The following is a 15,289-nucleotide window of genomic DNA, read 5'->3' as shown; positions in this document are numbered from 1 at the left end:
CAAAAAAGTGTGCAGTATACGCCGATAAATACGGTACTTATCCATCACGAGTGGTCATCACCCTGCATGGATAAGGAACATCCCTAAGGGACAAATGTTGCGAGTCCATAATTGTTCGTAATTGTTCTGAGACCGTAATTGTACCAAAACAGAGGATTACTATATACAAGCTACAAGAATACATTTATACAAAAGAGTTATAAAGAAAACACTTTGAATGAAATAATTCAGGAGGTGGCCAATATTCAGAGGGACCGATGTTTAACCACTAAAGACCTAGATCATTATGCAGGTTAAGGACCTTGCCCCTTTTTGCGATTCGGCACTTTAACTGACAATTGCGCGGTCGTGCCACGTGGCTCCCAAACAAAATTGGTGTCCTTTTTTCCCACAAATAGAGCTTTCTTTTGGTGGTATTTGATCACCTCTGCGGTTTTTATTTTTTGCTTTAATAAATATCCCCAAAAAAGATATAAAAAAAAATGTTTTCCTCAGTTTAGGCCGATACGCAATAAGCGATTGTTCATCGATTGGTTTGCGATTTTTTTTTAGCGTTTACAAAATAGGGTATAGTTTTATGGCGTTTTTATTAATATTTTTTTTTACTAGTAATGGCGGCGATCAGCGATTTTTTTCATGACTGTGACATTATGGCGGACAAATCGGACACTTTTGACACATTTTTGGGACCATTGTCATTTTTACAGCGAAAAGTGCTATAAAAATGCACTGACTACTGTGAAAATTACAATGACAGTGAAGGGGTTAACCACTAGGGGGCGCTAAAGGGTTAAGTGTGCCCTAAGGGAGTGATTCTTACTGTAGGGGGGCGTGGCTGTAGGTGTGACATCACTGAGCGTCATTCCCTATATCAGGGAACAGACTATCAGTGTCACTGCCACACAGAAGAACGGGGAAGGTGTGTTTACACTTTAGCTCCTGTGACCGATCGTGGGGCACTGGCAGCGATCGGGTCCGCGGGTCCCGCCGATGCCTCGCTCGCGACCCCACGGCTGGGCTCTTAAAGGCAATGTACATGTACGTGCCTGTGCTCAGCTGTGCCCTTCTGCCGACGTATATCGGCATTTAGGGGTCATTAAGTGGTTAAAGAAAAGGATGTCCAAACACCAAATAATCAACACCAATTGGGATTTATATCGAATTATCTTTGCCAATATAGGGAAATTGAAACCATCTATAGAAATCATTGGTACATTCTATGCAGAGATAGACATTTAGGGGAGATAATACTGAATCAACCAAAATGTATCTATAGGAGAGCACCCAATTTTGGGGACCAGGTGGTGAGAAAGATTTTGGATCCCCCTGGTCAACATAAAATAAAAATTGATTTAAAAGACTTTTACTCCTGCAGAAAGTGCATCTGTTGCAGAACGGTAAAGGTGAGCAACAGAGGCATGACAAGGATCACTAATAGAGATGATGAAACCTTTGAGATAAAGTAATTCATCACATGCAACTCTTCATATATCTCATGTGGTGCCCCTGTGGGTTATTTTATGTGGGGAGAATGAAGAGACTCCTAAAAGTTCGTACAGCTGAACATTTGGCGAACATAAAAAAGGGTTTTAAATTCCACAGTGTATCCCTACACTAAAAAGAACATGATTAAGGTCCATCTTTGCTGCAATTTTGTGGGATTGACTGTATTTATCCATCGTGAAGGGGTTCAAACCGGGTAAGGGACTTGTCCCAAAGGGAAACTCTGTGGATTTGTTTGTTGAAGTGTCTCGCCCCTAGGGGGTTGAACATTGAGGTGGACCTGAATTGTTTCATTAATACATTTTAATAATGTTTTGTGAATAATGCTCTGAAAATAATGAGTACTATTGATATTTCAGAAATGGACTCCAATTTACTATATATATATATATATATATATATATATATATATATATATATATATATATATATATATATATATATATATATATATATATATATATATATATATATATATATAAAATGTGAATGCAGAGATCTATAAGGGGCAGAATTGTCAGCTATATGGAGACATAGTTACTACCCCTTTTTTTTATAAATGTAATTAACTGACATACCATGTTGGAAAGTGGAGGGGAAAGAGAGATAAGTTATGACTGACACCTACCAGTGGTCATCCAATAGTTAACAACCCATCACCATATCCACCCGCGTTCATGTAACACTATGATTACATGCAAAGTGTTCATTTTTACACATTATGGGCTAGATTCAGGTAGACCTGCGTAATATTGTGCGGGCGTAACGTATCTCTGATACGTTACGCCGCCGTAAATTAGGGCGCAAGTTCCGTATTCAGAAAGAACTTGCGCCCTAAGTTACGGCAGCGTAACGTATGTGCTCCGGCGTAAGCCCGCCTAATTCAAATTTGGATGATGTGGGCGTGTTTTATTTAAATTTAGTGTGACCCCACGTATTTGACAGTTTTTACAAACGGCGCATGCGCCATTCGTAAAAGAATCCCTGTGCGCATGCTTGAAATTTCGCCTTAAATCGTCAATGCTTTAGACGTGAACGTAACTTACATACAGCCCTATTCGCGAACGACTTACGCAAATGACATAAACATTTCAAAATTCGACGCGGGAACGACGTCCATACTTAACATTGCGTACGCCTCATAAGAGCAAGAGCAGCCTTACGCCGAAAAAGCCTAACGTAAACGACGTAACAAAATAGCGCCGGGCGTACGTACATTTGTGAATCGATGTATCTACCTAATTAGCATATTTCTTGCGTAAATCGACGTAAGCGCCACCTAGCGGCCAGCGTAAATATGCAGCCTGAGATACGACGGTCTGCGGGGACACGAGGTGTAGAGACCTTCGGCTCTGATTGACAAGGGGATATAAAAGGAGTGATTGCTGTGCCGTGCAGCCAATCCCATGATTAAGTCTTTGTGACGAAACATGTCGGGGGCGTGACTGTATGGCAATCATCATCACTGACGTGTGACGCAGGATGCCAAACCAGGAAGTGGAGATCCGATACTGGGATCCAACACTGTGGAGTGGGTGAGAGTGAGATAACGCCTGCATACCTCGGGTCTGGGGTGACCGCAGTTCACCACTGTGCTATTTATTTTAAGACTTGCTGTGATATTCATTTTTTGCTGGCTTTAAAAGTTTGAAATGTGAGTGTAAAGGTTGAAGATTTTAAGTGTTTTTTTTAAACTGGTTTATATGTTATCACACTATTGGAGCACCTTTATTCATTTACATGTGGAGAGATCCCTTAAATACACGGTTGGATATTGGATATTCGGTTAACCATGTCTGTGTGGTTTAAAAGCGCCTTAGCCTAAGATGAGAGTGGTAGGCATTGGAATCTGGTGAGTGCATTTCCAGAAGGGAGTGGTGTCACTTGCACACTGGTGTGGTGGATGTAATAAGAGGATACTACATTGAGCAAAAAATCACTGGATTATTTTATGGACTTTTTTTGTACATACTAATCATGGGTATTCCTAAGTTTGCGGCACCATTGATCATTTCATACATTCATGGTCCAGGACATATAGGTCAGAAGGCCATCCAAAAACAGTATAGAGATCATTTTCAAACGGAGGGACTCACAAAAATAATACAAGATTTCACAGGCTCATGCATTACATGCGCACAAAATAATGTACAGGGCAAAGCAATGGGAAGACATGGGGACCTGCCCCCCCCATTGGGTCCCCTCACAGACTTACAAATAGAAACATTAAGGACAAACTAAACAAAGCAACTCAAGGTACTATGAAAAATTGGTCCTTATATCTTCCAGGTGTGCTTTACCAGATAAGGGTTACCCCTAATTCTAGAGGGTACTCTCCTTTTGAGATACTCATGGGACACCCTCCAGCTGAGAATAGTGTAGGAAAGGATAATGATTTGTTTTCTCAACAGGAAACTTGGATGCAACATCTGGTAAGTACTATCCAACATACCCAAGAAGAAGTTGCTGTCACCTTTTCTCCTCTTTCCACAGATCCGACTCACCCGTTCATACCTGGAGACGAGGTATTGGTTAAGCAATTGGCCGTAAGGAGAAAGACGGGCCCCATTTACCAAGGTCCATATACGGTGGAAAAGGTCTCCCGAACAGCCGTAAAGGTTGAAGGCCTAGGACCATGGATTCATGCGAGCAGATTGAAAAAGGGTCCCTTGAAGATAAAGACCCCAGAAGCCCCGATGGCTCCCCCCTTGGAGCGAGGGCTCAAGAACAAGGAGGACGTAAAGCCAGAGACCCTGATGGCTCCTCCCATAGAGCAAGGGTCCGGGAAAACCAGCACTTAACTGCCAATCAGAATAGAAACTGTATGGGATACATGGGATACATGGGATACATGAGATAGGAAAAGGCCAAGACCCAAAATTAATCATAGTAGGGAAAAGATTCATACCATTTAGATGGCGAACCAGAGATCAATATTGGGATTCAAAAGGTAATATTTGGAAGCTTTGTTGTGTCCAATTTGACTGGGTGAGGAGTATTCCCAAAGGCCCCATAACGGGTTATGCAGAGACAGACCTAACCTGTAAAATTAAAGCAACCATGTTTTTCTATAATGACACAGCAGGGAAACCGCTCAGGTTCTGTATTCCCAGGGAGCATACGGTAACTAAAACACTGGTGTCACGTTTAAAAAAGGCAGGTTTGTCCACAAAGGAAGTGGTGGATGATCCTCTGTTCTTTCAAAGAATAGATGATTCTCTTAATATCAATCAGAGAAATAACAAACCTATAAGGAACCATGCTGGCAAAGCGAGTGTGTATGGAACAAAGGTGTTTAAGTCCATGGGACCTGTAGGGAACCCAAAGAAATATGAGGAGACCCCCATCGTCCCCCATCACTGGGCATTAATGTATAAATATGGACAATTAACAGGGCAGAAGGAGAACTGTTGGGTATGCTCCAAAATACATTCTAAAGAAGGTAAAATCCTGGTTATAGGCCTACCAGTAACACTACCCCAATTTGTGGCCGCCGCAGGTATGACCCCCATGAGAAGTGTTACCAGGACTGATAGACCAGTGTACTTTAGAAAATTTGCTAAACACCCCAACCTCTGTTTTATGAATGGTGTGATAACACATGAAGGTAAAATAGCAAATGGAGAATGGTGTCGGGAATCTGTGATGAATATGACTATTAGGAATGTTACAGCATGGGAAGAGGACAAGTCTCTAGAAATTGAAGGATTGAAAATTAAACTTACTGAGATAAGAGACGGGGATGAGAGAGTGGGAAATATGAGTTTGTATAACATAAGCCATTGTTTCAGGGCGAAGAAACCCAATGACACTGTCAACCAGGTTCTCTCCTCCCTACATAATGTAAGTACTCCATGGATATCCCCCCAATCTGAGTTTGTACCTCTTGTAGATTGGATGTGCCTAACGGGTTTACGAACTCCTATGGACGGGGAGGAGGTAGTAGAGGCACCACACCTTCCCCAGGGATTTATGGTCTGTTGTGGACTGGCTTGTCACACTACCATCCCATATCCCACCGATAGAAACACGGGAGGATGGTGTTCCCTTATGTATATGGTTTCTTATATGGGAGTAGCAAGTGGAGAGACCATGATGGAAATGAATAAACCTTCAGGGAGTTTAAAAATAAGATCCAAACGAGATGTGACGAGTCTCTGGGAAAAATTACTAACTTTACTCCCAGGAGGAAGTATTAATGCCCTAACTAGAGTGGATGAATTTTCAAGTCTGGTGATGTCTTGGATGAATAAAACTGACAAGGACATTACTGACTTGAACGAGGAAACTTATAAAATTAGATTGGTACAAGAAATGACAAATCTACAATTAGAAAAGATGGGCGATATTGTTACAGGGCTATGTATATTGCATGAACAGGCAGATATGTGTTGCACATTTATGAAAAATCTTACTAAGGCTATTGGAGAGATTACTGTTCCAGATTATCATGACCAAATAGAAGCCCACCACAATGAGAGAGTGTCCCCTGTGAATCAAATGCAACACATGGGAGATGCTTGGGATCCTTTTTCTGGATCTCTGGGAGGAAAATGGCCTAATATTATGGGTTTCTTTAAAAAGGCAGGAATAGTAATTATAATGATCTTGCTCCTGGCCCTGTGTGCATTTCTTTCAGTAAAAAAAATATTCTGTATAATTGGGAAAACAACAGGGTTGAAAATAAAGCAGAATCCAGAATCCAGCCAAGATTCCCAGAAGGTGTCCATGCTACGGAGGCAGATTTGGTATAGTGAGTGATCCCAAGAAAGTAAACATTCTTTGGGATCAGAGGAGGGATTATAAGGAATATGAAATAATGAAATATTATATGTTTGACATTGGCTACTCCATTTTAGATTTAAGGTTCCATTTTGTATAACATAGATCTCTTAAGCCCCATACACACCATCAGATTATCTGCAGATTTTTGTCTTCAGATTTACCAAAACCATGTAGTACAAGGGCCTGCCTGATTGCATACAAATTGAAACTCTTAAGGTTTGACCTCCTATTAGATGGTTTTGGTAAATCTGCAGAAAAAAATCTGCAGATAATCTGATGGTGTGTATGGGGCTTTAGAGACATTGCAATATGTACTTTATTCTTGTTTTTCTTCTACCATTTAAGCTTTGTGGTTTTTGTCATAGATACAAATAGATTATGTGTTAAACGGCTAGCTGAAACTTGTGAACTTATGAACTTGTTCCCCTTTTCTCTGAACATGTAAAAAAGGGGGAACTTCTGTATGTGTATATAAACTCTGTGACAAATATAGCAAGTTGCAATCTTGATACAGCATAACTCGTTTGTGTCTTAATTGCCCCGCCGGCGAGGGGGGCTATACATCCACCTGTCCAAAGTCCAGCCTAGGCAACGGAACCAGAACCGAACCTTACAGAACCTTTCACATACATTAGGTTTTTCACTTGTCACTGTGTGATATTATGTTAGTTTTCACAAATTTGCTCACAGTAATGTTGAATAAGCATTCATGCTAAATTGTGTTTAATTATTTGGCGCCACTATTTTTTCTCACTTTTCAATGCTTTGATAAGGGTTAAAATACGGTTAACATTTCTTATTATTCAAAGTGGCAGCTTTGTTTATGTGAGGTTTAAGCTTTAGGCGCAGTGGTGGTAATTTAAGTGTGGGCTGATTTTCCTTTATTACCAACAGTTATCTAATATGAATGATAGTCATTGGAAAACATGGCGAACGGCTTGTCCCAGGACAAGTCGTACAAGTGTGAAAGTGGCCTAAGGCTACAGGTCATACCCCATGATCTCCAAAGAGTACCAATCATATCTGTGTGACTTCAAGTCACAGCAACTTCAAAGTAGTCCCTGCACTACTTTGGTTCCACTTTTATATGACCTGAGGTACATAGACCTCAAGAATACACAGGCATTGCTTCAAGTCATGGCAAAATCTTGGCAAAAATTGCATCAAAATCACGCGACTTTCAGGTCGCAGTAGTGGAAACCTAGGCTGAATGTATCTTTCTCTCAAAAATATCAAATAATACCTATCTAAATGGTTTTTAATATGTGATTTTTTTTCTAATACTTGAGATTATAGAGAGCGATTGTAATATTCCCTAACACCATAAGAACATTCGATCCTAACAGAAAATAGTCTAAAATCATTTGACCAAAAGAGAAAATGGCCTAAGAACATTTAACTATAAGAGAAAATAGCCCAAGATCATTTGATTTTGCCCCATTTGTACAATAGCCACAGCTTTATGCATTGTGCAAAAAAATTCTAAAAAAAAAAAATTCTAAAGAAATTCTAAAAACGAATGAGCAAATGCTTGAGATTTTCACAGAACAGATATATTATTATTATTCAGTATGTGCAGTTGGTAAAATAAGTATTGAACATGTCACCATTTTCTCAGTAACTATATTTCTAAAGGTGCTATTGGCATGTCGGTAACAACCCATACACTCCATACATACAAAGAAACCAAAATAAATAAGTTCAGAAATTAAGTTATGTGTAATAAAATGGAATGACACAGGGAAAAAATGATTGAACACATGAAAAAAGGGCTGTGCAAATAGGCATGGAAAGCCTAGTAAATAAAAATAAATCCTGTCCCTTGACAGTGCAAATTAATATCAGCTGGTTCAGTCTCAACTAATGGACTATGAACAGGTGTCTCATTGCCAAGGTGTCACACAAGAAACATCCTATGATGGGTAAAAGCTCTCTCAAGACTTTTGCAACCTTATTGTTGAAAAAACATACGGATGGCATTGGTTACAGAAGGATTTCTATACTTCTGAATGTTGCAGTGAGCACTGTTGGGGCCATAATCCAGAAGCGTAAAAAAAATAATTTCACCATAAACTGGCCACAGCCAGGTGCTCCTCGCAAGCTTTCTGACAGAGAATTGAAAAGAACTATCAGATGAGTTTTCCTAAGAGCCAAGGACAATAGCAGGTACAATTGAGAGGACACTCTCTACATTGCAGAAATAAGCTGTGTGTTAGTGGGTGTCCTGGCTCTCCTTTAGTCTAAGGAAGGGGGCGAGCACGGCACTCCACACCAGGGAGAAAGTCTTGCATTACTGTGTGGAGTTACAGACAGAAGAACAGGAAGTAAGGATTTCCCAGAAGAAATAAGGACATTTAAAAGCAAAATCGAAGGATGAGGTAAGTGAAGGAGGACTGCACGAAGGTAAAGGAAGCTATCTAGGGGGAAAAAAATTACCTTTACAACCCCTTTAAGACAAGCCTGTGAAATACTCTGAGAATATAGTCTGGTCAGATGAAACCAATATTGAACTCTTTGGCTACCATAATACACACCATGTTTGGAGGTCAAATGGCACTGCACATCACCCCAAAAACACCCCCATACCAACAGTGAAGTTTGGAGGTGGGAACATCATGGTGTGGGGTTGTTTTTGAGCATACAGTACTTTCAAACTTCATATCATTGAAGGAAGTATGAATGGAAAAATTTACCAAGATATTCTTGATAAAAATCTGCTGCCATCTACCAGGATGATAAAAATGAAAAGAGGGTGGACATTTCAGCAAGACAATGATCCCAAACACAAAGTCAAGGGAACTCTCAATTGGTTTCACAGAAAGAAAACAAAGCTGATAGAGTTGCCAAGCCAAAACAATATTTTTAACTTTTTGCTATAAGTATCCCCAAAAAAATGTAAAAAAACACGAATTTCTTCATCAGTTTAGGCCGATATGTATCCTTCTACATATTTTTGGTTTGCGCAAAAGTTATAGTGTCTACAAAATAGGGGATAGATTTATGGCATTTTTATTATTAGTATTTTTTACTAGTAATAGCGGTGATTGGTGATTTTTAGCGGGGCTGCAACATTGCAGAGGACAGATTGGACACTTTTGACACTTTTTTGGGACCAGTGACATTTATACAGCGATCAGTGCTAAAAATAGCCACTGATTACTGTGTAAATGTTCCTGGCGGGGAAGGGGTTAACACTAGGGGCGATCAAGGGGTTAAATGATCCCTAGGGAGGTGTTTATAACTGTTGGGGCAGTGCAGAGACTGGGGGAGGAGACAGATTGCTGTTCCTAATAACTAGAAACAGCAAATCTGTCTATCCTCCCCTGCCAGCAACGCACTTCGGCTTTGGCATGTGCAACTGGGTAAAGTGGTAGCAAACTTTGTTTTAAAAAAAATTGTTGACAGACAGGAAATTTATGACTGAACGTGAACATTTATGGCCCTAATCTGTGCTGCTGCGATGTGACTCCTGTGTGCACTTGGAGGAGTGATATCATTGTGACCTGGCCAATCAAGCCGCTGAAAGGCACAGAACCCGGGAAGGAAGACCGGATGAAGATGGAAACCTGCTGGCTCGTTTACAGTGCAGCTCTGGAGAGCTCAGTTTGACAGGTAAGTCTGTCATAATGTGCTAATACGATGTGCATACTAGCACAGATAAAAAAGAGAAATGACAGCAAACTTTACTACATTACTTTAGGCTCACTTCACACCTAAACCAGACAGCAATGCTGTCCATCCTTATTTTCAGATTCAGGGACGAATCAGTTCAGATTCTTTGCACCCCTGATTAGCAGATCACAGCTGCAATGTCAGGCTCCTGCACACACTGCCTACAGCTCTGTGCCTATACCTTTTGCACAGGCTGACAGTTTCAGAGCTGTAGGCAGTGTGAATGAACTAGCGACGATCAGCACACTCACAGTTTATTTAAACTACAAGTCTGTCTGCCGTGGTGGAAGATGGGACTTGTAGTTTCTACAGTGACAGATTCCTGTGAATGAAAGACATGGCTGTGTCTGGAGCCTCACACAGCCACGCAGTTATCAAAATATGACAGTGGGTGCAGGGAGAATATCCCTTGCACACTGTCACACTAAGAGGGGTTCACTGAGGAGTAGAGGGGGCAACAAGAACATGTAACATGTTGTTTTTTATTAAACTGTATATGTATTTATCAATAAAGTTTTTGTTACCATTCCATTTGACCCTGTTGCTGATTCTCCCTCAAAGACATTATTTGAGACCTCTGTCTCGTCCTTCTCTTTTTTACCTGTTACTCTGTGTCTATTGGGAGGTACCCCGTCTTATATAGACAAATCAGAGGTTTGGAATATAAATAATACACCCCAGGTTGGATTCCATTATTTTTACTTCATTATTGGCAGGTTCCAGTACTCCAGCATCTCATCTATTAAAGGGGTTGTAAAGGTTTGTTATTTATTTTCTAAATAGGTTCCTTTAAGCTAGTGCATTGTTGGTTCACTTACCTTTCCTTTGATTTTCCTTCTAAATTTTTTTTTTGTCTTCCTGTTTCTCCTCAGTAAGCTTTCCACCATCACCTGAGCCTTTTTGGCTGGGGGTTAGTCAGCCGGAACAGCTTACCGAGGAGGAACAGGAAGTGAGAAATTCGAAGAAAGAAAAAGAAAATTAGAAGGGAAATCGAAGGAACAGGTAAGTGAACCAACAATGCACGAGCTTAAAGGAACCTATTTAGAAAATAAAAAACAAACCTTTACACCCCCTTTAACATATATGCCCACCTATCATTTCTGGTAGAAAATTGCCCTTCTATGGACTGGACTAACTTCGTATTGAACAATTCCAATGCATTCCTCAGGCTTCTCTCTATTTGAAGAATATTGGAAAAAAAGAAGCTCAATAATCTCTTGTAAATATTTCTGCTCCTTTTGAGATCCGTGACACTGTGAGTTTGACATCTATGTACACATATTTGAATTTATTTACGAGGATGTAAAGCTGTAATTGCGGCTTTAAAACATTTTTTTATGCCACAGTTAAATACGCCAGGATGTATTCTGCATGCGTGATCTATGATACATAGACCTAGCACTGCACAGTGAACTGACAACAGCAAAAGGCAAGCTGTGAAAATGCCATCACCGGTTGAATGTCCAAAGTCAAGACTCTCAGCAAATCAATTCAATGGATTTTTAGTCTTATCTTTGAATGAATGAGATTTCGGGTCTGTCTTATGTATGTTAATGGCATGCCTACCAGCAATAACAGTAGGAGACTTCAGGAATAGAAATCATTATTCTTCTTGCCAATAACACAGACTGATCTTATGAAAACCTCCATTTTCTCTGTGTCTCGTTAACCCACGGAAGGCTTTGCAGCTATATAAACTGCGGGATATTCAGCTGCCAACAGAAAACGTACTTGTTGCAGCTGGTTTTTCAGTACTTCAGAAAAGGGTTAACAGAACGGAAATATCTCAGATTGCATTAAGTAATCTGAGATATTTGCACTTCAAAAGGAAAAGCAAACAACAATCCTCCCTTCTGATTTCATTATTATGTCTGAGCGCCAACCCCTATGACTTTGATGATCATACAGCAGAGCCTGTCAATGATGAGAAAAAGTGGCCCAGCCATTAGAGTTTTAAATGTACTTCTAAGGAAAAATATACAGTTGGCTCTTCAAGCAAAGTTTTTCATCCATAATGTTAAAGCATGCAGGCATAGCATATACAATAAACACCCTTCAAAACGTTTCCTTATATTTGTGTAAAGCACTGTCTGCCTGCAACCGTGTGTTTCTTTGACTTCTAATTCCATTTAAATGTCAGGGAATCAGAGGTCGGTGATGTTTAAAGTAAAGCACAAACATTCACAACCAGTTGTGACTCTAGGTATGTTTTGGGCCCAATATTAGAAGCAGGGATTGCTGCAAAATTTTGTTGAACTTGATTTGCGACAACATTTTTGCTGAAATGGCCCTATAATTTGCATTACTGCACTGCAAAGTAAATTAGAAAAAAAAAATGCAAGTCGTATAAAGCTGTCTGTGATACATGGGAAATGTTACGAAAAAAAAATGCAAGTCGTATAAAGCTGTCTGTGATACATGGGAAATGTTACGGAAAAAAAAAAATGCAAGTCGTATGAAGTTGTCTGTGATACATGGGAAATGTTAAGAAAAAAAATGCAAGTCGTATAAAGCTGTCTGTGATACATGGGAAATGTTAAAGCGGTGGTTCACCCTCCATAACAACATTTTAGCATAAAATTAGGCATAGTAGCGCAAGCTACAGTATGCCTGTATTTATTTTTTTAGCCCCGTACTCACTGTGCAATCGTATATTGAAGATTCCGACTCCCCGCGGGGAATGGGCGTTCCTATCCAGAGGGAAGGTGATTGACGGCCGGCTCTGGCACGTCACGCTCCCCGAAGACAGCCGGAGTAGGTCTCGGCTCTTCACGGCGCTATACGGCGCCTGCGCACAGACTATGCGCAGGCGCCGTGAAGAGCCAAGTCCTATTTCGGCTATTTCCGGAGAAGCGTGACGTGCCAGAGCCGGCCGTCAATCACCTTCCCTCTGAATAGGAACGCCCATTCCCCGCGGGGAGTCGGAATCTTCAATATACGATTGCACAGTGAGTACGCGGCTAAAAAAAAATAAATACAGGCATACTGTAGCTCGCGCTACTATGCCTAATTTTATGCTAGAGGATTTTTTTTTTTTTATTTATAGGGTGAACCCCCGCTTTAAGAAACAAAAAAATCTCTGGGTATTTTGTTACAAAATTTGCAGTTTTGCTTCCACCAATGCAAGTAATTAAAAGCTGTCATTGATAAGTGGGAGGCGTAAAAAATAAAAAAAATAAAACGTGCAGCAGACGTATCATTTAGATACGTCTATACATTCTTTAAATTATAGAAATAAAAACGTCTGGATGGCAACATTTTCAAAAGACAATAGCACAAGTATGTGCAAAATGTTAAAATGGCATTTTTTCCTCTATTGATGCATTTTGCTGTTTTTTTTTTAGACAATTGCAACCTAAAATATTTAAATGACAGTACATTGTTTTAATTACCTTTTTCATATTTTTGGTGAATTTGTTGTTATATGTAAATATAACATACAAATACATAAAAACCCTACAGTGTACTGTTTATAAAAAAAAATTGCATTTAAAAAATGAATGTACGGACATTTTTCTACGTGTACTCCTCATTTGCTTTTGTACCACCATTTTGTACCCAATAAAAAAGTTTGTAAACAAAAAAAATAAAATAAAAAATGAATGTACATATTCCATAATGAGCAAATGATCACTGCAACACTCTAGTGTGGTAGTCTGTAAGTCTGTAGTCTCTAAACTAAACTTGTCAGACAGGTAGAGTGAACGCAGCTTTCAAACTACAGGAAACATTCCGATCATGTCAGATAAGCCGAGTAAATGTAGCAGTTTTGGGTGAAACTCTTTTATGATAACATCACATCACTTGTAGTTTACAAAATTTGTGTGAAGAGCTTTTGTCTGACTTGAGCTCCCAACAGCTCAGAAATGTTGGCTATTTTACAATAAAGGAGAGGACCTCGCATCATTGCAAATGTTGACTCTACAATAATTGTATTTGTCTGATTGTGCTCTAGAGTCAGGAAAGAGTACTTGTTTTCACACCATTGGTATTTACTATGTGTGAGCTCATAATGGCAACATTCATTCAGCATAGGTCTTTATGAACATAGGGCCAGATTCACAGTTGTAATACGCCGGCGTATCTACTGATACTCTGGCGTATTTTCAAATTTGCTGCGTCGTAGCGTTGTTTTAAATCCTCAAAACAAGTTACGACGGCTTTAGGCTTCGATCCGACAGGCGTACGGCTTCGTACGCCTTCGGATCGTAGGTGTAATACTCCGGCGCCCGCTGGGTGGAGTTTGCGTCGTTTTCCGTGTCGGGTATGCAAACTAGCTGTTTACGGCGATCCACGAAGGTACGCGCGTTCGTCGCATTCTCTTACGTCGTTAAAATGGTACACGCCCCATTTGAATTAGGCGGGCTTGCTCCGAACGCATTTACGTTACACCGCCGCAAGTTTACAGGCAAGTGCTTTGTGAATCAAGCACTTGCGCTGAAAACTTGCGGCGGTGTAACGTAAACGAGATACGTTACGCCGCAGAGCAGGTACCTGAATCTGGCCCATAGTTTTTTGCCTTGTCACCTAATTGTGGAGGCGAGGGAACAACCTTAGAAATTGTTCCTCATGAGTGAAATATGGCCATTTTGTTTAACCATTGGTAACCCATACAGAGTAGCCTATCCATCTTGGAAAATAACTGGGTAAATTGCTAAAATTGCTTCTATTGGGACTTTATCCTAAAATCTAAAATGAACCCTTTTGCAAGCTATGGCCAGTGACGTTTTTACATATGCTTATGCTTAACTACTTCAATACCGGGCATTTTCACCCCCTTCCTGCCCAGGCCAATTTTCAGCTTTCAGCGCTGTCACATTTTGAATGACAATTGTGCAGCCATGCAACACTGATTATATGACTTTATTTCATACAAATAGAGCTTTCCTTTTGTGGTATTTTATCACCACTGTTTTTTTTTTTTTTTTTTGCATAAATGAAAAAAGACAGAACATTTTTAAAAATAAATACATTTTCTTAGTTTCTGTTATAAAAAATTGCAAATAAATAATCTTTCTTCATAAATTTAGGCCAAACTGTATTCTGCTGCATTTTTTTGTGAAAATAACCAGAATCAGTGTTTATTACTGATCAATCCTGATGTGCTAACAGTTCATCTCATTTTTAGAGACCCAAAAACGCCAGGACAGTACAAATATCCTCCAAATTACCCTTTTTTTGGAAAGTAGACAATCCAAGGTATTTAGCAAGAGGCATGACAAGTTTCTTGAAATTTACATTTTTTGTAACACTTTTTTGGAAAATGAAGAACCCTTTTTTTTAACATATTGTCAATGGAAGTGTCCATTCTCGCCAGGTTCACTGCACA

The sequence above is a fragment of the Rana temporaria genome, chromosome 2 (genome assembly GCF_905171775.1).
Source record: "Rana temporaria chromosome 2, aRanTem1.1, whole genome shotgun sequence".
Lineage (NCBI taxonomy): Eukaryota > Metazoa > Chordata > Amphibia > Anura > Ranidae > Rana > Rana temporaria.
This window is presented reverse-complemented; position numbering follows the sequence as displayed.